The 23,431-nt window shown below is 45.7% G+C and overlaps 1 protein-coding gene across 4 annotated transcripts in view; it reads right to left on the reverse strand.

The window, feature by feature from the left end:
- Positions 1-23,431, reverse strand: part of SEMA5A (semaphorin 5A) — a 444,304-nt gene that overhangs the window by 336,262 nt on the left and 84,611 nt on the right. For 3 of the 4 annotated variants that reach the window (XM_074356161.1, XM_074356145.1, XM_074356165.1), the window contains exon 2: positions 6,254-6,348. The exons of the other annotated variant lie outside the window; for it this stretch is intronic. The gene's annotated coding sequence lies outside the window, so the exon portion shown is untranslated. The remainder of the gene's footprint in view (positions 1-6,253; positions 6,349-23,431) is intronic. 4 annotated transcript variants of the gene reach the window in all.

The following is a 23,431-nucleotide window of genomic DNA, read 5'->3' on the forward strand; positions in this document are numbered from 1 at the left end:
GCCTGGGATGTAGGGGGCACTCAGATAACTTGAGCCGCTTGTATGAATTATTTCTAGGTTATTACTGGTGATTTACAGAATGTTCTATATTATGAAATGTTGGAGAACCTGTATCAAATATCTATTATCACTGCCACTTTATAAGGGGCTGTTAAATCACTTCCAGTAGTGAACTGGTCCCAAGTCCTTCAGATCCAAGCACATGTGACTACTGCAGGTGGAGGTAACCTAGAATATTTACACTCTATACTTTCTACAGTTGCATTCAGACAAAAAAAAAAAAAAAAAGCAGCAGCAGCTACTCTAAATCAATAAAGCCTTCACAAACCAGGCATTTGCGGTTAGAAATGTTAGTCATAGGTGTATCTGAGCATTCAGGATTTGCTAAAGAAAAGAAAAACTGCTCTGTAAATGCTCTTCCATAAAGACAGAACTTGAACCTGAAAATGAGTCAAAGTTAAACTATATACCAGACACTCAACATTATAATCACAGAACAAAACTAGACCACCATAATTCACTTTTCTTATTATTGCTATTATTACAACATCCCCTGAAGAAACTTCCAAGACCTTTCAAAGACCCTCATGACACCTGGATTATGAAACAATCTCAGAAGAGCATAACAGCACATAAAAGAGAAAGTTATGAAGGAAATGTCATCAGCTCCTAGAAATCTGGCAGTGGAATGATAAAGCTAGCAAGTAACTATGTACCAAATTGAGTTAAGAAGGAAGGAATTCCAGAAGAAAAAAAAAAGAAATGCCATAGTCAGTTGGGGAAAAAAGTTGGATTTGCCACCTAAAAAGATGCTCGCTTCAGTGAAGACACTCTAGAATGAGAACTTACATAGGAAACACGTGGCCATTCATGGCTTCACTGATGCTGTTCCTTCTTGTTTGGGGCCTACTGTGTGCCCGGCCTGAGATGAATCCTACCTGCCACTCAGAGCTCAGAACGTGACTGGCAGCTCAGCACGGTTATGTGTTCAGGGATGGCTGACGAGAAGGCTGGGCAACCGCACGCACTGTCCGATGAAGACCACTGTGTGTGTGCGTGTGTGTGCGTGTGTGCGCGTGTGAGTGTGTGTGCGTGCGTGTGTGCGTGTGTGTGTGCGTGTGTGCGCGTGTGAGTGTGTGTGCGTGCGTGTGTGTGTGCGTGTGCGTGTGTGTGTGCGTGTGTGTGTGCGTGTGTGCGCGTGTGAGTGTGTGCGTGTGTGTGTGCGTGTGTGTGTGTGCGTGTGTGTGTGCGTGCGTGTGCGTGCGTGTGTGTGCGTGTGCCTGTAGCACCAAGTCAGTGAAAGAGCATCTATTTAAAAGGTATCGCATGGCTGCGGATGCTTTCACACATCAGTTAACTTATTAGAAACTTATAATTGAGCCACAAAGCTGGGCTTTTAGTACACGGTTTTAGACAATTATTTCATTGATTGTATCTCTGCCCTAGTGACCTTCATGAGCGCCAGTGAGAGCACAATCTCTGTCTACGTCCATATTTATGTCTGTGTCAGCTATATCTGCACCTACAAACCCACATCTCCACCCAGATGGATAGACACATATAGATAGATAGATAGACAGATAGACAGACAGACAGACAGAGTCACCTGACCCCAGATTGTGCTCCCGGCATGGCAGGGGCTCCATAAAGACAGATCAGTGCTGTTTTTGGAACAGGCACATCCCTGATAACTAATCTGCAGGAACTACAACTTCAGGGTTCTAAGCTCGGCCCGGCCCGTGACCTGACAGTTACCCTGCACTGTGCTATTTTTACATTTAATAATACAGACTCCTTGAAGATGATACTGATGAAATTCCAATGTGACATGGACAGTAGGTCCAAACACTCAATTTAAGAAACATTAAATGCCAGGAAGGAACTGACATCCGATGACACAGGTGAGGGCAGGGCCACTGGTCTTAGTCTATGTGCTGTCTGACTACTATGACCTTCCCTTTCAGTTACCTTCACAACTCACAGACAGTCATCAGGGAGAAGCAGACTTTGGAAGGGCTGTGCACTCTCTCCTAAGAGCTGGTATGAATGACGTTCACTTATCCTCCAAAGCGGCAAGACTATTTGAGAAAGCAGTAGAGTAAATGGCCTCACATGGACAATACGGGGACAGTCTGTGATGGCTACAGCAAATCTAATTATTTAATTATAGGAAAATCATGAAATACACATCTTAAATCAAATGTAGCACAGTCAGCCAGGCTAGAGGAACACATTTTTACCAAACTCTTAAGGACCCTTCTGGTAAATTAGGTTTTACAAAATTTCAATCTGAATCACTTCATTAAGTAACATGAACACATTCAGTGCTCATTGTGTGTTAAGTATTGGGAAGATGGATACAATCAAGGGCTTCATAGTGAAAAAGAAAGACACAAGAAATAGTTCAATAAATCCAACTTTAAATTGCTACTGTGGGGACATGCACAGGAACATGGGGACAGGAAGGAGAAGGATGATAAGGGTTCACAGAGCAGATAATATGTGGTCTGAGAATTGGTGAACAAGTGAACATCCGCCTGCTGGACAACATGGGGAAAATTGTACCAAATACACTAAACTCTGGTTGGGGATAGAGGAGGAATAATCTCATTCCTTCCTCTTGCAGACAATCTCATGTACTTCCAGTTCTGTGCCCAAATTAGAAATAGGGTTTTTTCTCACCCAGTTTAAAAAATCCCAAAGGATCCATCCAACCATTCACCACCCATCCAACAAACAATCATTGACAGCTTTTCTGTCTTAGACCGTTCGATGCCTGAAGATGGAGCAGTGATCAAAATAGCGAAAATCCCTGCCCTCATGGAACTTACACTATGGGGAGGGCAGAAATTATACAAGTGGTGAGGATGGTGGGGAAAGAGATGAGGTCAAGGTACGGAACCCTTAAGGACGCCAGTGGTTGTAGGTCAGGGAGGTGAGCAGTTGAAGGAAGGGACAACGGCTAGAGATGGAGGAGTCACATCAGGGAGCTGCGGTGTCCAGAAAGCAGATGGAAAAGTGCTTCGAGGAGGGCGGGAGGGATGGATTAGACTGTACGAAGGCTGCTGCTCCTGACTGTCTGGTGTGAGGCTGACTGAATGTGGACGCCTGGATTCAACAACATGGAGGTGACGGGTGACCTTGAAGAGGCAGGACTGATGATGGAATGACCAAGTGGTCAAAGTGGGTTCCAGAGGAAGTGGAAACACAAGGAAATAGAAACAAATGCTTTTAAAGAGTTCTTCTGTAAACAGAAGGAGAGAACTGGGTCCTGGCTGGAGAGGAAATTCAGGTCAACAGGTCATTTTTTAAAAAATGGTAGATGTTTGCATCTCTAAGGGAAAGATCTAGCAGAGAAGGGAAAATAAAAATTGATGAAGAAAAGAAAGGGAAGAACTCGTTTAAGTCCTATCTTTGAGTAAGAAAGAAGAAATGGGATATTGGTGACCAAGCTAAAGTCTTGGCTCTCAATTAGAACTGTTCAGAGTGGCCACCAGGTGGGACTTGTGATTGGCCAGTTTGGGTCGGCGCCCCACCTTCCAATCATCACTGCAGCAAAGAGGTGACTTTCTATGGAAGGAGGAGGAACACTTCTCAAAGGTATATGGCCTCTGAGCTGTGAGCAGGACAGTAACGTCCCTCACTCCAAAAAAAAATTCTGAGCAATGGTAAACAACTTAGAGACACTCACCCAATTCCTCAACACTGGAAATGTAAGATCTATTTGCTATTTTTAGGTACTGTTATATGAAATCTGGTGGTATTTACTTCCCAGAATCTCCTGACCATCTTTCCAACCTTTGCTTTTTCTGCTTTGGTTTAACCAATAGTGGTTACTGTCCAAACTTTCAGCAAAAGCAAGTGAAACAAAATGACTCTGATGCCTTTGTGGCCTGGGAGACACAAACACACATGAAAACCACATGAAAAGCTCCAGTGGATAAAACACGAACTGATTAGGTTTGCAACCCTGCAGCTATGGCAGATGCTCCAATACTCTGATCTGGAGACCACGATGCAGGAAAACCTCAAGTCCCATGAAATCCAAAAATCCAAACACAGGGTCATTTTTATGCCCTGAGGAGAGTCCCGCCAAAAAAAGATCTTAGGCACAGTTTAAACAAGAGGGCAGTATCCTCGCGTGCACACGTAAATCTTCAAATCCAAGCAATTAACCTCACACACATCTGGCCCTCTAACGGGTGTCTGAGAAGGAACAGCACACAGACACCATGGCCAGCCTGACTTTCACACAAAACAGAGAAAAGAAAATGGATTCTGAACCTCACCGCACATCTGTGGCTCACAAATATTTATAATAGTCACAGAGCCGGGACAATAACAGACTTGGCAGACACTCAGCTAAGCAAACAATAAAAAAGTCCCAAATCCCAACACGGAAGAGAACAGGAGAGAAAGCAAGGTTTCCCCGGCTCCATAGCGGGCGCTCATTCTGATGCATTCTGATGTGCCTAATGGAAGCAGACAATTCTCCCGTTGGTGAACTTGGGGAACGTGGGGTGAAACGCATATGACAAAACAGATCAGATCTGCATGGGGCCCTTCCAGGTCGCCTCGTGGAGATTTTCCATGAGGCTGACCAGACAATGGGACAAGAATAATAAGATGTGGAGTCCACAGCGTTAGTATTTCAAACTTTATTAAGAATGACAGGCTAAGTCTTGATCCCCAAATACAACCACTCAGCATGTTTACGCAAGGGATGTACCTTGTGTCAACAGTATCCACAGAAACGCACTGCGACTATCACAGAACAGAATTCCTACCCGCACCACGGCACCGACCGAAACACTGACAGCAAAACGCAGTATCTATCTTGCAGCCAAGAAATTTAGAAAACCAAGAAAAGTAAAGATGGAGACTTGAGTGCGTTTCAGTCTGCCCAAAGCCAAGTACGCCTCCATCTCAGAAAGAGAATTCTAGCCAATTCTCTGTCTTTTGGAACCTAATGAACTATGAAACCATTATTGTAGGCACATGAAAATTGATAATTAAATTACTATTCTAGGTGAGTCCTCTAAACTCAACAAGTAAAGATATCAACCAATATATATGAGATTCAGCCAGCCCTGGTCTTCCAGACACACCACAGAACATGAATACACCATGATATGACTTAATACTGCTCAACATAATGGGTTAAGTTCTAGTAAATTAAAAAAATCCGAAATACAGTTGTCAAGATATAGAAGCTGTAGAAAACCTGAAAATGCAAAAGTTAACCTTTCCCTGACCAAAAGAGGAAAATAAAAGAATGAAAGAATTTCAGTTGTCTGACTGTAAACCTGGTCGCTATCTACAGGATGAAGCGATGTGTTATGGAGATTCCTCATTCCTACAGTATTCTGATTGAGCACCTTCATTAGATTAAGATCGGGGGACGATGTTCGTCAGTGAGGAAAGAGAGAGGCAGAATTAAACTATGAGAAGAATTATGAAAAGTAATATCTATCCTTAAATAATGAACTCTTCCCTGAATTAAAGACTTGAATTTTAATATTCAGAAGAAAGTAAATTTAAAAATTTATTAAATTTTTAAGCATTGGCTGAACTCATTACAAAGGAAATATTTGGCAACACTAAAATGAACTTTCTAAATTTAAAAGGATAAAGTTAACAAGGAAATAAAGTATAGAAAAATGACAACAGAGGGTTAATATTCTTAAAAGTGAATTCTGTAAATATCTGTAAGAAAGTACTGAATCTCAGAAGCTAAACAAGTATAAAATAAGGACTAACCATTCTCTCCCACATACGTTGTCTGCGGCCGCTTTAGGCTACGACACACAGCCGAGTTGGTCCAACAGAAATGCGATGACCAGCAAATCCTAAAATATTAACTACCTCACCCTTTCAGAAAAAGTCTGCCACCTCCTGATTTAGATTGCTGACTTCTTACCATTTATGGTGAGCTTTTCTTTAAGGACCTGAGTATTGCCCAATCCGGAATAAAAGTGTATCTGTCCTTATTCCCAAAGGCATTCTTAGTGCTAAGAGGTCGTATTGTGTTAGAGTTAAGGGCATGGGTTCAAATCCCAGCTCCTCCTTTGACTACTGTGAGCTCTTGAGCAAATGACTTAACTTCTCCGTGCCTCCCTTTCTTTCTGGAAGCTTGTTCATTCTTTCACCACCATTTCTAACAGCAGAGATAACTGATGCTCATAAACTGTCACAATAACTCAATCTAGTAAATCGTTGGCTTCTTCATTTCCCATTTAGGTGTCCGACTTACCAAGGAGGGACGGGGTGGAGCGTTTCCTCGACCATGTATCACACAAAGGACCCGCAGCCTCTCAGGCCAGCCAGCCCAACTCTCACACACCAACGCTGCAAAAAAACAAAAGAAAAGAGAGAGGGAAGATCCTATTAACCCACTTTAAAACAGGCCGTAATCATTGCTCATCGATTCTGGAAAGTTCCATTAATGGCCTGCACAACCAGCACAACCTGCTTTAGCAACATGAGACTTAGCACAGAGTGACCCAGAACAGCTTGAATCACAAACATGACAGCCCTAGCTTAGCATCCCGTGCACCAAAGGACTTCTTTCTTCAGAAAAGAAGAAATAAACATTCAACTGTTATTAACATATGGGAACAAATCTCATGAAACAACCGAAGGACCATCATTTCAAACCTACCTGAATGACCTCAAGCAGACTGCACATCAAGCACAGACGGGTCACATGAATGTACCCATTTTACGACGGCTCTCTCATTCTGCTTTGGGGAACCTTAAGTAATGCATTTCAAAGACAGGGGACAGAGGCAGAAGGTGTAGAACAAACTACACCAGAAATTAGAGTTTGTGTTTTTATTTACATAGTAATTGATTTGGTGCACAATTTGAGACTTTATTTTTAAAAAATGAATTGTAAACCATAAAAAAAACCTCACTTTACTAAAACCAAGTAAAGCTTTGTAATCTCCTCATTCGATGTAACATTAAAAATCCTGAAAACTTGGTATCATAAAGGGATAAAAGACTACTGCAAAACACAGCCTCCCTAGCACCACGGATGCCAGAAATGGAAGAAATGGGTTACTTTCCATTTCTCATTCATAAAAGAAATCTGTCCATTACTAGTGGAGGATGCCTGTTACTTCAAATACTGTACTCTGGGCTCATGTTTTTTCCGTTGTCTTAGTTCGTAGAGTTTCTTTCTGCTCTCTGTGCTGCACTCCGCAGACTCTGGCTGCTGTAAACCTCAAACACACTACGTTGCCTATCCCAACACAAACACTTGGGCAGCAGCTAAGCATGACGACAAGAAAAGGGGGAGAAGAACTTCCCAGAACATTCCAGAACATTCTGGCTATTCCTCTATGCAATGACTCCCACACTATCTACTTAGTAATTATCTAAAAGCCATCTGCCTGTGGAAAATAAACTGACTTCCAGCAGCTGGAAATTTATGCAATTTTCTATCTACTGAAATGCCTTTTGAAAGTCCTAAGGTTCAAAGGAGGCCAGAGGGCGGTGGCTAGGTGACACCGTCTCTCCGTGAGGCTCCCTGCTTTGGGCAGTTCATGGGGAGCGAGGGGGCAACCCAAAGCAGCATATTCAGAGTCACCGGGAAGGAGCCCCCAGCCCAGGTGCACTCACGCACGGCAGCGTTGCCAACCCCAAGGAGGTCCCAGCGGAGTCTTTGAAAGTCTGTGACTTCATCCTTTGGAAAAGAGGAGGTGCAGATGCAAATCCTTGAGGCCAAAAGAGGAGTGAGGGAGCTCTCCCCAAGGTAAGAAGGCAGACTCAGCCCAGGAAAAATTCCTAGGAGCGGCCAATTCCTTTCTCACGACACCAATAACATCTCCTTCGGGTGTGGCAACAAATATGTTGGTTGGGACTTCTTTATTAAACAGCATGTTTGAATACAACAACTTCCTGTCTTGAGTCCTAAAATCTATTTTACAGTTAGTACTAAAACTTCTTTGGATTTGTTTATCTCTTAATTAAAATTTAACTAATAAAGTTGGACAGACCCAGTGTTTACTGCCATGAATACCTGGCAATTCCTACAGACTCGTTTGTGTCAGAATTAAATTACAAACAGGGCTGATAATTAGGTATGGAGGCTGAGCTCTCCCATCCTCCCTCAGTGAGGTCATAAATTAGCTAACGTGGCCCCTTAGCTGGGACGTGCTACAGTCAGGCCTACGGAGAATGGCCATCCTCTTAAACTACAAAGGAGACCAAGGCCAAAAAGGCCACTTTAAGAATTCAGAATCGTTGACACAACCACACAACAAACACTGCAGGAAAAGAGCACACCTGCTGAACCCAGGCAGGGACAGCCTGCATCCTGGACAGCCAGACCAGACTTCAGACTTTAAAACGAGCCCCTTCCTTGTGAAAAAGCAACATTCAAGGGACAGATCACCTATACGGAGTTCACAAGGCTTGGGGGACAGCAGAACTCCCTTTAGAATCTGAAATTTAAATCGGAAACCAGTTCTAGCAGCAGAATTCAGGGACCTACACCCCGAAAGGTTTTAACAATGCCTGTGTTTACATCAACGGTGAAGAAGACATTGTACCCCCACCCCAGCCCATGACAGCCAAGCAAATGGCATCAGGACTTACTCCTCTGCAGGGTCAATCCTTGCCTGAGTAGGTGCACCACCCTGTAAGGGAATATACCCCGTTCAACACGACACCCACGTGTGCCCAGGGGCGTGGGCTCAGTGACCTCGCACGGGCACTTAGCTGAAGCCACAGACGCCGGGCCCCTCAGGTCCAGTCCGAGCGCCCCCATCTTCCCCAAGGGAGGTCTTAAATTAGCTGTTGTATAGACCATAAGTCACTGCCATACTTTCTAGAAAACTAAGAAAAAATTCTAAAGGTAAAGGCCCTACAAAGCCCCAGAAGAATATCACAGATGGGAGGTCAGAATATTTCAAAGGGGATATTTAATAGCCCATTAAATAAGAAAGTGCTTTTGTTTTATTAATACATAAATGCCCCGCTGGACTCAATTCCATGCCATCCTTATTATTTTCTGTTTTAGTTTAGAGTCAACTTCAGTAGAAACGAGGCCTGAGTCCTCTGCCTCCTGGTTCTCAATTGGAGCCTCGTCCTGGAGGAAACACAGGTGCAGAACGAGCCCTACCCTATTCTGATTTACAAACAATAAACCTTTCCTAGGACTTGTGCCCGTAGCCACCTTTCAGAGGCTCTTAACATTGTCTCTGAAACAAAAGGCACACAGAAAATTTAAACGTCAATTAGTACTAAGATGCTTTTCCATAAAATATGCAACTCTCCCCTGCCCAGGCTACTTAGAATGAGAAAAAAAAAAAAAAAAAAAAGGTGGATTTAAACATTCTCCTAGAAACCAAAGGTCAGCTGAGCAGTGTGGCCTTTATCCTACAGATACAAGAGAAATTAAAACTTCAGGCCAGTCTTAAGAGCTTCATTTAGAAATCGTACCACAGTAACATCACAAGAAATAAAAATGAAAATGGGCAAAACCGCCTGGCATCATAAAGATGTCTCGTGGAGACATGGAAAGAAACCCCACAGAACGCAGGCTCAGAAGACCTACAAGCTGTTGGGCTATGGTTTCCCAAAAAGCAAGAGTTTGACAGCATCCGTGGGGCTTACCTGAGACACATCCCAACATCCGCAGATCAGTCAGCAAACCACCATACACAGCACATCCCGCCCTGGTCGGCGTGGCAGGTGGTTCAGAGACAAAGCAGGAACTGGTTATGTTCTCAGGAGCCCACACAAGACACTGCACGATCTGTCTGCTACACAATTCAGTAAACAGTATGAACGTGGAGGAAAAGAGGTTACTTCCAGGTAAAAGAGTCAAGGAAAGCTTCCTGGAAGAAGAGGACTGTGATCTGGGCTTTGGGGGGTGGGTAGGATATTGAAAGAGATGATGAAGTGGATTTGAGCGGGGAGCATTACAAGTGAAGCAAATGGTAGATCAGGCAGGAATTCCCCGAGAATCCTCAGACGGAACGAAGAGCCATTTTAGGCAGAGCCACGCAGTTGGAACATGAATGTCTGATACCATACTTGGGGTGGAGTGAACTGATGGAAACCCCAGCTGTGGGGCCACTGCAGACAGGCGTTTACGGGAGTGCAGGCTGACCTGCAACAGGTGAAGCAAAGCATCTCCGTTGAGGTGGGGAGTCAGGACTGGAGGGCAGTGAGGATTACAGGTGGAAAGCTGGCCTTGTGCTCAAGCTTGTGGAGGGAAACATGGAAGCAAACTAGAGAACGGGTTCCAGGTGGGAGGCTGAGGAGCAGGGCAGGGCGGCACCAAGACTGTGTTTACCAGCTGGGGAGCTTGCAAGACCGTCCATCTGAAAGGCCACCTCCGTGCATGGCTAAGTGGGAGGAAGGCTTAAAGGAGCAGCGCCAAGGAGCTAACAGACTAGAAAAGTGGACAATTAGGGACAATTAGCATGAAAAAGAGATGTGACTTCATCCAAAGGAGGGAGGAGCCATTGGAGGCTCAGTAAAATGCCAGGAAGAGAGTGAACTGAGGAGAATCAATACGGCAGAGATCACCAAGAAGAAGCTGCCACAGGAGAATTCTAGATTTTAAAATATTTTTTTAAAGACTATAAATCGTAGCCCATTTCTGCAAAACACCAGTCGTATGGAAACATCAGTCTAGAAACTGAGTATGTACCAGTGAGGAATGAATGTCTCTGAACTTAAGACATTCTCTCACTAGGAATTAAGATACAAAGAAAGTAAAGGATATTGTTGTCCACTCACTGGTCCAAAGCCACTCATGCGGTGGAGAAGCCAAGTCAGAGGTGGGCAGGTTGTCGAAGAAAGTGGGTTGACCGTCTCTGTACACACCGCTCCCCCTTCTGACACTGTCCCTAGCTTCAGTCTCCCTGCACGAAGTCACCCCTGACAGTCTGTGTGGTTCCCTTTCAAATACCTGCACCTCGTTGGATGGTGCCTAGAGAAATCAACAGCGGACACTGAGGGTGAAGAAAGACGCTGCCTGACAGTAAGCATCCTGTAGGTTGGGGATCATCAGAAACCCCCAGGCATTCAGAAAAAAAAAAAAAGTACCAGCAACAGGAAGGGAGAAGGAGGCACGAAGGCAAAAATGAGGAGAGGGGGACGGGGAAAGAGGAAAGAAAGACCCTTAGGAAAGCAGGAGGAGGAGGAGAAGTGCGTACACAAGGAGCAGGGGCGCTCGGAAAAGGGGCGATGGCCAAGGACACGAGGGACCACAGGTGGGCTGGGCTCCAGGCAAGAGAGAGGAGGGCAGAGCCTCCCTCCCAGCTGCTCCCACATTCCTCAGCAAGAATCCAGCATTCACGAAAACAAACATGAAGACATGGAGCCAGAGGCATGTAAAGCCTGAAGTGACGAACACAGCATGGGGTAAAGGCTGCCTGGATGGGGCCATCCCAGGGTGTGCGGGGACCAGCCCTCCCTCCACTCCCCGCCCTGGCAGATGCCACCTGTGCCGGGGGCTGGTCCCCCGGGGAAGTTCATCACCCTCTCCACCTCAGTTATAAGGGCCAATCACTTTACATTCAAGACCAGGATCAGGATTCAAATTTTGAAAACTGCTTTGTTTTTAAGATAGGTCTGTTGAATTGTTCAAAATTGCTATCTAAATTCTGAACATTATTTGAGATTTTTCTTCTCCTGTTTTTCTCTTTTAGTCTTTTTTTTAATTGAAGTATAATTGTTTTACAATGTTGTGTTAGCACGATGATGTGTAAACGCTGAGAGCCGCGTTAGAAAAGGATGAGAGATGGTGGCCCAAGTCTTAGCATTTGCTCTTTTTTGAAAGGTATTCCTTCCCCTCGAGCGCTGGCCGGCGAATGGAATCTGCGCTGGACCCCGGTCCATCTCTTTGTTTGCCAACAGTGTCTGAATCAAGGAGCGTTTCCATGGGAGAGCATCAGTGCAAACAGCTGTGGCTTTAGACAGAGACCTTACACAAACGTGTGATACAGCAAATGTATGGGGAGAATAAAAGCTAAAAAACCAGACTTGAGAGTTGTAACTGCACAGCAATGTTGTATCCGAAAAAGCAAATGAATATTCCGCCTTACTTTCCACATCAGCAAAAGCAGGCAGTCAGTCACCCTCCTGCATCGCAGTTGAGCCCAACGGTATTGATGTATTGAAGATGTACTAAAGGATGACACATACAGTGCCACAGTTGCGTGGAAGGGTCCAGTCCTCAAGGAATTCACCCTTTGGCTTTCCCCAAATTAGCAATGGTCTCTTTAGTAACCAGCTAATTATGTTCTGTACAAATAATGCCATATTCTGATCAAGACCTTTTAGTAAAAAATCTCTTTGATAATTATCTCACCTCCATTTAGAAAAGACAAGGCGAAATGTCCCGATTTCCCTTCTTGAAGTCTCTGGCGATCTTAGGGCCAAAGCAGGAACGCCTGGAGACCAGGCCCAGCGATGGCCAAGGCTTCACAGACAGCACGTCCTCACGTGGGGACACACGACCTTATGTTTGGGTCATTTCATGACACAGTCACCTGGCTCTGAGACCAGCAGAGGCAAATTCTATCTCCCCGAACAGAAGAACAGCCACCTCTGAAAGTCGTATCCCAAGATGCACAAGACAGAGATGGACGCCTCCTGCTTGAGGCCGTCACACCCAGATCCACCCTGAGACCCCTCCCTCCATCAGACAGTGGTCACTGTGAAACCACATGGTTTAGAAATAGAAGCTGAGACCTATGGGAAAGAGAAGGCAGCAACTGGGGATTTCATTTCTCTGAGCGTTGACCAATCCCAGCAACTTTGGGGACTGTTTTCCATTCCATCTTCCTGCAGATAACCCTTTGGTGAGTATTTAAAGCTGGCAGGAACCGCGGACCCTGGAAGGACTACACCGCTTGAGTCACTGAAATAAAGCTGGTGTAAAAATTACTTCCTTTTCCTTTCGTCCCACAGCAGACAATGAGAAGTGTTCTGAGCTGCTAGGAGGCATGGGAGCAAAGGGAAAGAAAGTGGCAAAAATGACTTCTTTATTCAAGCAAACGAGTTGCCCAAAACTAAGCAACAGCTCAAAATGAGCAATTTCTAAAATCGGCTAAGGACACCAGCGTCTCTGAATAGTCACTACTTTCTTATTTCTGCCAAATTTTCAAAGGGCAGCCTCACTTTTCAGGCAGGCAATTTTGAAGCGCTCGCACAAGTGGTTAATTTGCATGGCCAATTGGCCTCTCAGCTCTCATTCTGACAGCTAAATTGATCTGTCCTTTGTAGACTAGAATCTCAGTACCCAGAAAGAGACTGTCTGAGGCTTTTTGCAAAATGCGGTCTCTCAATTCCTACTTCTTCAAAACAATGTATCCAGCAAGACTTACTCTGTAAGCAGTAGCTTAGCCACACAGAGATTCAGGATTCAACCCAAGCTCAAAATTCAAGATTTAATTCCAAGATGTGGAAAACAGTATGGAGATTCCTCAAAAACACTAAAAATAGACTTACCATATGAACCAGCAATCCCACTCCTGGGCGTAAATCCGGAGGGAACTTTAATTCAAAAAGATACATGCACCCCAGTGTTCACAGCAGCACTAATTACAATAGCTAAGACATGGAAACAACCTAAATGTCCACCAACAGATGACTGGGTAAAGAAGCTATGTTATATTTATACAATGGAATAATACTTGTCCATAAAAAGTAATAAAATAATGCCATTTGCAGCAACATGGATGGACCCAGAGAATGTCATTCTAAGTGAAATAAGACAGAAGGAGAAAGAAAAATGCCGTATGATATCACTCACATGCGGAATCTAAAAAAAAAGATAAATGAACTTATTTACAAAACAGAAATAGACTCACAGACATAGAGAACAAACTCATGGTCACCAGGAGGGGAAGAGAGTGGGAAGGGATAAATTGGGAGTTTGAGATTTGCAGATACTGACTACTATATATAAAACAGATAAACACGTTTCTACTGTAGAGCACAGGGAAGTATATTCAACATCTTGTAGTTACCCATAATGACAAAGAATATGAAAACAAAGATATGTATGTATATGCATGACTGAACTATTACTGTACACCGGAAGTTGACATGACATTGTAAACCGGCCATACTTCAATAAAAAAACAAAAATTAAAAAATAAAAATAAATAAATAAAAGATTTAACTCTAAAAAAAGTAATTAATTACTACTGTCATTTAACTTCCGTTAAGGCAAACAGGAGGGCTTGGGTTCTTAGATCAGCCTTTTGGTCATTACACGGGAAGAGGAAAATATCTACCACAGATTAAACCCACAGCTGACACCAAAGCCTGCCCAGAGTGCAGCGGAGCCTAGGCGGACAGAGGTCTGACACACGGGCGTGCAGGAGAAGAGGGGATTTACCCCCAGAAAGACGGCAGACTCTGAAATTCACAATGAACTGTCAGTGAAATGGCGATGAGGTAAATTGCTCAGAAAAATATTTTTCTTAACAAAAAAGCAGATAGAATTTTTTTTAAAGAAGTTTCTGGGTTTTTTTAAAGAAGTTTCTGGCTACAAAGGATGCTCCCTGTCCGATTCAGTAGAAAGAAATGACAAGACGTTCTCCTTTAACTCAGTAAAGGCAATCAGATGAGCACAGCCCCTCGCCGGCCAGTCCCGTCTGCATGCTGAGCTGTGTCAGTTCTGGGCTCGCCCTGACTTCATTTCTCTTAAGCGCCCGGACGCTAATGCTGCCGTTTTACATGGTGTACGGTAATCTGGGCCAAACAAATTGTGTTTTGACTTAAAAGTCAAACTCTGGTGGTGTATTTTGGCTTACATCCAGCGAATGCTCTGAAACCATTTCAGAACATTCATTTCTCCAAAGGCCTGAAGAGTAAAAAGACTTCAGTCCTGCTGAAACTGGTCCCAATGACCTGTTGGGTCTTCCATTGTCAAAGGTGGACGCCAAGACTGAGAAAGAGGACAGCTCATGTGTTCGTGACAGCATGTGGCCAAGACGCTCAGAGATGCACTGGTTTCGCGGTTTTGAGGCCAGAGAAGGCTGAACGCTGTATGAATCCCTGGGTCTGTTGCATAACCCAAAATCTAAATCTGTGCTATTTGTCATCCTCTCAGTACAAATGAGTGATAAAAATAAGAAACAGGCCACTATTCATTGAACCAGATGGCATCTTACCTTCCTGTAAACACGGCTGTTTAGAGTGTTTACACTCGTGGGGGAATAAAAAGATTTTCTCTTCTTTACGTTTGGCAATGAGTCATGCCATCCATGTCAGCACAAACGGTACTGAAATTTCCTCCCCACGAAGAACCAGCACCGCCTCAGTGGTGTTTAAAAACAACCCCGTCAGCCGCCTTTAATTAGTCAGGAGGCGTGTTGTCCACCCTGCAGCCTCCTATTAAGGAGAAGATGGGGCCAAATTGGACTCGCTAGACAGAACCCGAAGGCTGGCCACATCCTGAAGCAAACCTGCTGCAGAAGCCACGCTCCTCGGTGTGAGTCACAGACGCTTTCTTCATTGGCTTTGCGACACGCACCCTTAAAGATTTCAGTCCAGGAGTCTGACTTGAGGGTGTCCCCTCTACCTGTACCCCTCTCCCCGACTTTGACGAGCGACCCCATGGACCTAAAACAGCAAACCTGGGAGAGGAGTGTTGAATAATCTCGGGAAGTTTCAGAGCTTACTGAACATTAAAGGCACCTCAGTCAATCGCTAAGCACCACATCCAACACCAGCCCTGCTCCGCTGGACTAACTGGAAAGGAAACGGGGCCAGTCTGAAATGCAGGTGGTGTTTTAGAAAATGGTGTTTCACTGACAAGCTCTGCCAGCACATGTGACAACGCAGGGAGCGCGACCCGGGCCAAGCCTGACCCGTGCGAACCCCCAGCGACTGTCTGCCCTGCCCCTCCTCGCTGCCCCCACCGTGCGGTGGGTTTGGGTTTCCTTTCCCTTAACTGTCAAGAAGACAAGCCTGTCCTCTGTTGGACGAACTGTATTAAACTGACCCACTGACGTGAGTTTGTTTTTTTCTTTTGATTTTACAGGCTTCTGAGACAGTAACTCCCCTCCTTGTGGTACATATGAAGTTTATTTATGAATCTGAAACCCAAACTCTGTATTTCTTGTCCTTTTAGAGTATATCTTGTTGGCTCGACCGCATCAGTCAAGCCAATCATCTCAGGAGCCATCCTGCATCCCAGCTGGCTCTCTGGGACCTACTCATGTCCCCTGGGTCCCCACGTGATGCAGGCACCTCTCCTCTGGGACCAGGACACCCAGGGCCCGTCTCTGGCCATCTCCAATCACCTTTGGTTGTTATCCGTTTGCTTCCCCCATCAAGGGCAGTCATCCTGTCCTATAACTGAATCTCCGGGCCCAGGCTTAGGTAAATGAGTGTGTCCAAGAGGGAAAGCAACAAGGTTTCCTTCATTGTACTTCCAGGTGGGTGTAAATGACAACAGACCTGGGGCACGAACCCGAAGTCAGCTTCTAGAAACGCTCTTCCAACTCGGCATCACATCGTCCAATCTGACAGCACTCAAAACCACCCGGAAAAACTGAGTTAGCCAAACCTAGATGGGACCAAGACGCTGCCCCACCCTCCTCCAGGTCTGGAAGGGGCTCAGCGGGTGTCCAGGTGGGAGGCGGTGAATGGAGTCTGTGCGGGAGGGAAGGGCCCGAGGAGACAGAGTTGCGCCTTCCCGGCTCAGAGGCTCCAGGCTTGCCCTGATCCCACCTCTGCTCAAAATAAAATTCTCCTCTCGCCTCTCTCTAGAAGGATTTCAAGTCTCAGAAGTTTTCCGATGCTGCTCATATAGGTTCACGTCCCCGTTTTTACATCCTGTTCACGCTCTTGTGAAATCCAGACTTGCCCAGGCTCCCCTGTGCAAACAAGCCGAAACCTCCCTCTTCTTCACCTGGAATATACAAGGGTCCTCCTACAGACTCCCTCGGGAAGCTGCCTCCACCCACCCCAGATCCCCTCTGGGTGTTCAGGGTGTCCCCACAGACAGAAGGCCGCTTGCATGAACAGTCAGGGCAGGAGACCAGGGCCGCCCCAGCGGCCAGCAGTGACCAGTCAGGGATGCACCTTCCCTTGGTGACAGAAACATCACCTTGTAACTCAAACGCTCGTGCTGATATTTCCCTCTGTAAACCCATGTTTAACAACTACCAGCAAACTTCTAAGCGAAAGTTTCTCTAATTTCCGATATAATGATCGGCTGAGCAGGGATGAGTCCTGCGTGATAATTCTGTAGTCACGGATTAAAACAAAATCCACAGTTGCTTCCTCGGTCTCTGTTCTCCCTGTAATCACAGGTTTCAGGCCCTCCACCTATACAGTGTCCTGAACGTACATGACCTTCGGCCGGTGGCGTGTCACCCACACCCCTGCCCTGTCACTGCCATGTCCCTTCTCCCCAGTGACCTGCAAAGAAAAAAGTTGAAAGGATCTCCCTGTCGCCCTCCAGGTTCCTACGTCACACACAGCTTCAGAAAACACGGGCGTGCTCTGGCCAGCGTGAACGTGAAGTGACGACGCGCTTTGCCAAGTTAAAACCTCAGAAGCATTTTAGGTAATTTAGCACCAGGAAATCAATATGTCCTTGGGGACATTTTATGCTTGCCTTTAAAATGTGCATTTTAATCTCCATGTTAGTACTTTTCTTGACCCCGCTTGTACTTAAAATTCCCATCAACCACGTCTTAGGCCTATAGACATGACACTATTTCATAAGGGTGCTAAGCCTCATAATCTGAATCCAGGGCTTCACAGAAAGGTTTGTCTAACTCCAGTGAAGAGGGCAAAACAGTGATGAGACGATAAGGTCACCTGACAGCAGAACACAGACCTGTCCTTACTTTGGGATATTTTTTTTCGAACTATACACTCAAGTATTCAAGTAAGACATTCTTGTCACATCAGGTTTCTCAACCACGTTCTCTCTCTTGGACCAGCAGCCAGCCAGCATCTCAGCACAGTGCTAAAGTCAAACCTGGCTCTCTCATATTTCATCGGAGAAACTACAGTCTAATTATGGACTGTCTTATCAATGCAGCCGTCACTGTGAACACCAGGGAAATTAAACCATAAACAGAAGCCCTCATTCACATGGAAAGCTGATAGCATTGCGGGAAGAGGTGATAAGACCCATTATTACACTTGGAACAAAACATCTTGCCCTGCTGGCCGTTTACTTCTGCTCGTGCTTCAGATGGCACTGGGAAGACGGGACATGGCTATTCATTACTTGCTGACAATTGCTCAGGTCGTGCCCCCTTTCCAAATAGTGTAAAAGGAGCTATAAATCAGAAAAGTGGCATGAAATTTGGGTGACAGCTGCTCTTCTCAAAGACTCCTAAGGTAAATCACCAAACTGTAACTTGAGACAATAGCATGGTCTTTACCCACCCACATTCCTTGATGGAGATTGAACTCCATACCCAATTCAAATTCAGTCTCTCTTGTTTTCATACTCTGGGGGACACTGGGGTCTTTCAAGAGAATCTAAAAGATGCAAATCAATCATAACCATCCTGAGATGAGAAAGGGGAGGGTCAAAAATGGCCCAGGTATCAAGATTTCCCTCTGCTGTGAACCTTGGAAGTCAACGTCCTCAGCGTCTTCTTCACTCAGCCAAGGATGGCAGGCAGGAGCTCCCCTTGGCACATAAGGCACCTGACAAGGTGCGGACAGCAAGTAACGATGCTGGTTCTATCCAAACAACAGAGTAGACGGAAAAAGATAATAGTCATGATGGAAAGCTGAATCACTGAATGGTTTTAGCCCTACACCCAGCCCTTCCTCCATCAAAGGGTAAACTGCCAATGGAAACAGACTCTTCCCCCTCATTTCCTTGTTTTCTCTTTCCCACCAGCATTTTCCCTGTGTGTCAGCCCTAAGCCCACATGGGCTCTCCTGCACTCCCCCCGGCGATGAGAGACCTTTAACGAAAGGAATGACAGAGACATCACAACGCCATAAGCTTTCCTCCCTCAAGGACGTTCACTTCGGAGACTGTCACTGCTCAGAAGACATCTTCATTCCTGCTGAAATCACCAGGGGGGCCCCCTTCTCCTCAATGTCCATTTGCTTTGACATGCACACACGGCCATCCAGGAGCCACGTGCTCCCCAGAGCAAGAAGTTGTGCAGGATGCCAGAGCCATCCTTGGCTCAACAACCGACAGCAGCTTGGGGAGAAACCAGTGTTGAATCTGAGCCAGCGTTCCACCGTCCTGGCCGACACACCACCTCACGAGCAGAAAGCAGAAAACACGCCACCCGGATTACCCCAGATTCTTGCCCCCGAGTTCTCCCACCAGGGCACAGAGCCTGGCACTGTGTTTCCGAAGGAGGTTTCACAGCCTCGTTGAGAGAGGAGTCACAGTGGGCTCCCACAAACAAGGCCACGTTCTCTAACCCAGACCAAATGAAACTTTCTTTTACCTTCCAGCCACACTCTCCCTAAACAAAATGAAAAGAGAGAGACTGGAGGTGCAAATAACCATTGCCATCACTTGTCATTACTTGTGCCTCATGCCCTCACCCAGCTGGTAATTCAAGGTGCTATTTATTACAAAAGCCCTAAAATCACTGTCTCCTCCAAGTCAAAGCAGAGGCACTGAAGTCCAGCGATGATGACCATCCGAAGGGCAGGCAGGAAAGCTTCCAAAGAGGTCTGATTCCGTCAGGAAGAAGCAACGCCCTGAGAGCTGCTTCGGAGCCTGCAGCCACCACGGATGTGATAGACAGAAAAATCCTGCTTCCTTACCAAGAGCTTAAACATCTACTTTGTACCTGCGAGATTCAGAATACAAATGGAGTTGGGTAACTCCAGAGATTACTTCTTTCAAATGGTAACTGGTATTCATGAAAGAAAAGGAAAATACAGCAACCTCACTATTCACGGATTGCATATTTACAGATTCCATATTTGCGAATCTGCCTACTGGCTAAAGCTTATTTGTAACTCCAAAATGGTCCGCTGGTTGTGAGTTCAAAGCTAATGAATCAACCATATATTAAATAAAGTGTCATTAAACACAAACATGCATAAAGTGAGGTTCTTCATTGATGGGCTGATGAAGATGTTGAGCCCAGAAGCTCACAGGAGCCTAGCGCTCTGTGCCCTCTAGGAGCAATGGTTCAGTACCGCTAATTCAAGATTCAGGATGAACTTACAGAGCATGAGGACCACGAGTCCCCCATGAAGATGACCATAAACACCAAAGGGCACCAGCAGCAGGTAGAATACTCTAACAAAGCCCCAGTCCCGCACTGGGCCTGTCGGACGCTGGCGGATGTGAAGGCAGGTGGAAGGAGCGTGTGAGTGGAGTGCACAGCACACGAACGAGGGACCACCTCGATGGAGGGGGATCAGGGCTCAGGCAGTAGAAACTCAAAAGACGCAAGCCACATGACTGTTCCTGAAAAGCAAAATATTGGCCTTCTGGCTTCCAAGGAGCACGGAACTCATCGTGCTGGCAGCAAGATGCGGGAGGCCCCGGTGCCTGGCTGTCTGGCATTAACCACCATGGGCAGGAGCCCTTTCTGAAGTCATCCTAGAGCGAAAATTAGACCCCTCGGAAACAGATCTGGACAATGTGGGCATTAGGGATGACAGACCGGTGGCCAAGGTCACTTTCTTGCCGAGTGGGGACTCCGGCTCTGGCTGGCAGGCCTCTTTAGAGCTCTCATTACATAATGTAAACCAGATCCCCGTCTCCCGCGGCAGACAGTGGCCCGCGCTCCCTCGATCTAAGGGATGATTACTGTCCTAAAGAGCTGATTGTGTCTCATTACACTTGAGAGAATATAATCCTGACAACCTGGGCTATTAATGTGCACTTTCAAACACGCCACACTGGCCTTTGACATAGTCCCATCTGTCACGTGTCAGACAGCAAAGTGTGTTCTTGCTGCACCGCGTGTAGAGGAGAACTTACACCGTACAGAATGGCAAGCGTTGTTTTTTCCCTAGTCCAGGAAAGTCTTAATTCCACTGAGACACTTGTAGTGCACTGAGATCTTTAACATTAAAAAACAAAAGAAGCAACACAATCCGTGAAGGCCATAAAATAAAAAGGCCCAAAGACATTACCTTCTTGCTCCCTTACAGCTTTATAGGCCTTCTCCTCTAGAAACTTCTGCCCTGTTATTATAGTATTAAGAATCATAATGACTACCTTTTGGAATAGGATTGACTTCCTTTTAAACTACATTCCTTCTTCTGTAATAAAAGAAAAAGAAAGGAAATTAAGCATCTTTCCTCATCTCCACCTCTACACTGGGAGCTGTCAATAAAAAGACAGTGAAAACACCAGAAAAGGCTCCCATGAGTCCTCAGACTAAGAGAACACAAAGAAAGAAAGCAAAGGTCATACTATCTCCCACGTCCAGAAAGGGTACTTTCAACTATGATCACAAAAATGTAAGTTGGCAGGCTCCACAAACACATTCATAAAGAAAATCAGAACAATCTATAAATGATAAATCAAGCCCAAGAATTACGGCTCTGAGTCCGGTACCAGAGTTTGTATTTCACCAGCATCAGACAGGGCTTTATCTCGCCTGTACCCCAGGCGATGAGTACTGCAAACTAACCACCCCCCTCAAGGAGTTCCCCAGTTACTTAGCATCTCGTCAGCTTAGTTCTTGACAAAGCATCAAGTCTGGGAGGCAGTGTGCCAGCGCGAACAGGCCAGGACAGGAAACGGGTTTCAAACTGAGATCAAGCAATCCTGTAATAAGAAATTGTGAGAATTTTTTTTTTTTTTGGATGACTATTCCATCTGGCTTTTCAGCCAAACCTGGCTCTAAAAATTCCACGATCTCTCCAAATACTAGATGCTAAAAATAAGGACATGTGTATATATGTTAACTGAGAGTTTTAAAGAGATCCAGGGGCAACATGAAAGGAAGGCTTAAGCACCATTAAAATGTCGAGCTAAAGGCACAGAAGTGGTGGATATTTCACTAAAACTTTCAGAAGACCCTTCTGGGAAGGGAGAGTGAGTCAGCAGGGGACACATTATCTGGAGAGCCTCAAATGCGCAAAGCACTGAGGGAAAAACATGATCAAAAGTTTGAAGACAACCAGAGAAGGTGCTTAGAAAGAATCTGTCTGCTAATGACAGCAGGAGCCAGCTCTTTGTTCCCAAGAAGCCAGCAGTGACAGGACTTCGAATGGGGCATAAATTCAAATAGAAGTAAATCTTTCTGGGTTCCCTGCAGAATTTCCACTCACCAGCTTCATCTTTCAGCAGGGTTCGAGTTCCCTGTTACCCAGTTCAACAAAGAACTGCTCTGTCCCCAGCCGGGCCAGGGAGGGAATTATCTGTCATGGCCACACTGTGCCTTCCTGGGCAGTTTAATCTCTCTGCTACAACCCACTGCGAAGAATTGCTTCTGTAAAGACAGGTGTCAGGCCCTGGGTTTTGGCTGGGGAACAGGGCAGGGTAATCGGAAGCGGAGAACAAAACAACAAAACGAGACAATGAAAAATGCCAACTTTCAAGAGAATTCAAGGCGAACACAGAGAAAAGGAAAGAAAAGAGGAAGACGGCTGGTGAGCGGGCAGAGCACGATGAGGGCCACCTGTGACTTTGGGCACTAACAGAAAGCAGATGTGTCTGCGGCCTTGGCCTCCAGTCCCTCTAGCCCGGTCCTGATGCAGCCGAACTGTACCCCAAACCACAAAAGGGCTGGAGGAGAGACGGAGAACTAAGTTGGTCCAGCTGCAATAACAAACCAGAAGGGTCGAACCACCAAAGCTTTTAAAAATAAACATGGTGATTCAAAGCGAGGGGGAAACCCAGCGCTGGGGGAACTTCAAGCAGCACTGGACCTCACCAGACCTCGGTTTAAAAACCATTTAGAACTGCCTTTCCATGAGGTGTTTAAATGACAACAGAGAGGCCTGCTCACGGCAAAGAGAATAGGGTCCAACAGAGGAGTCCTCAGAAGGGCCTGCCCAGACTACAGAGGGACCCGGCTCGCCTTTCATCACCCCGTGCAAATTTCCTTCGTCCTGAACAGGCCTCCAGGGCCCCAGGACGCTGGAAGCTTCCAGAGTCTTCATACAGTTACCCCCTGAATTTTCTAAATCAATCCTAGCAAATTAACCAAACAATGCACCTATTTCGGAGCTTTGGGGAAATAACTGGTCTCCCTGTCTGTGCTAAAAACCTGCTGTTTCTAAGCTCAGTTCCTGAAAGGACTAACGGTGACCCAGGACTTCCCAAGTTGCTTAAAAAGAAGCCAGAACATGTCACGCACCCACAATGGCTGTGTATGAGTCTACAGCCAGCGCTCTGTTCTTCAAGGAAAGTTGGGAAAAGGCTCCCCAGAGGACTAGAAAAGGCACAGTGACCCTAGTTCAAATCCTGCCCCTACTTCCTACCTGGGCAACACGGACCTGTTTTCGTAGGGGTTTTTGTTTGTTGATTTTG

This window comes from Camelus bactrianus, chromosome 3 (assembly GCF_048773025.1).
Source record: "Camelus bactrianus isolate YW-2024 breed Bactrian camel chromosome 3, ASM4877302v1, whole genome shotgun sequence".
NCBI lineage: Eukaryota > Metazoa > Chordata > Mammalia > Artiodactyla > Camelidae > Camelus > Camelus bactrianus.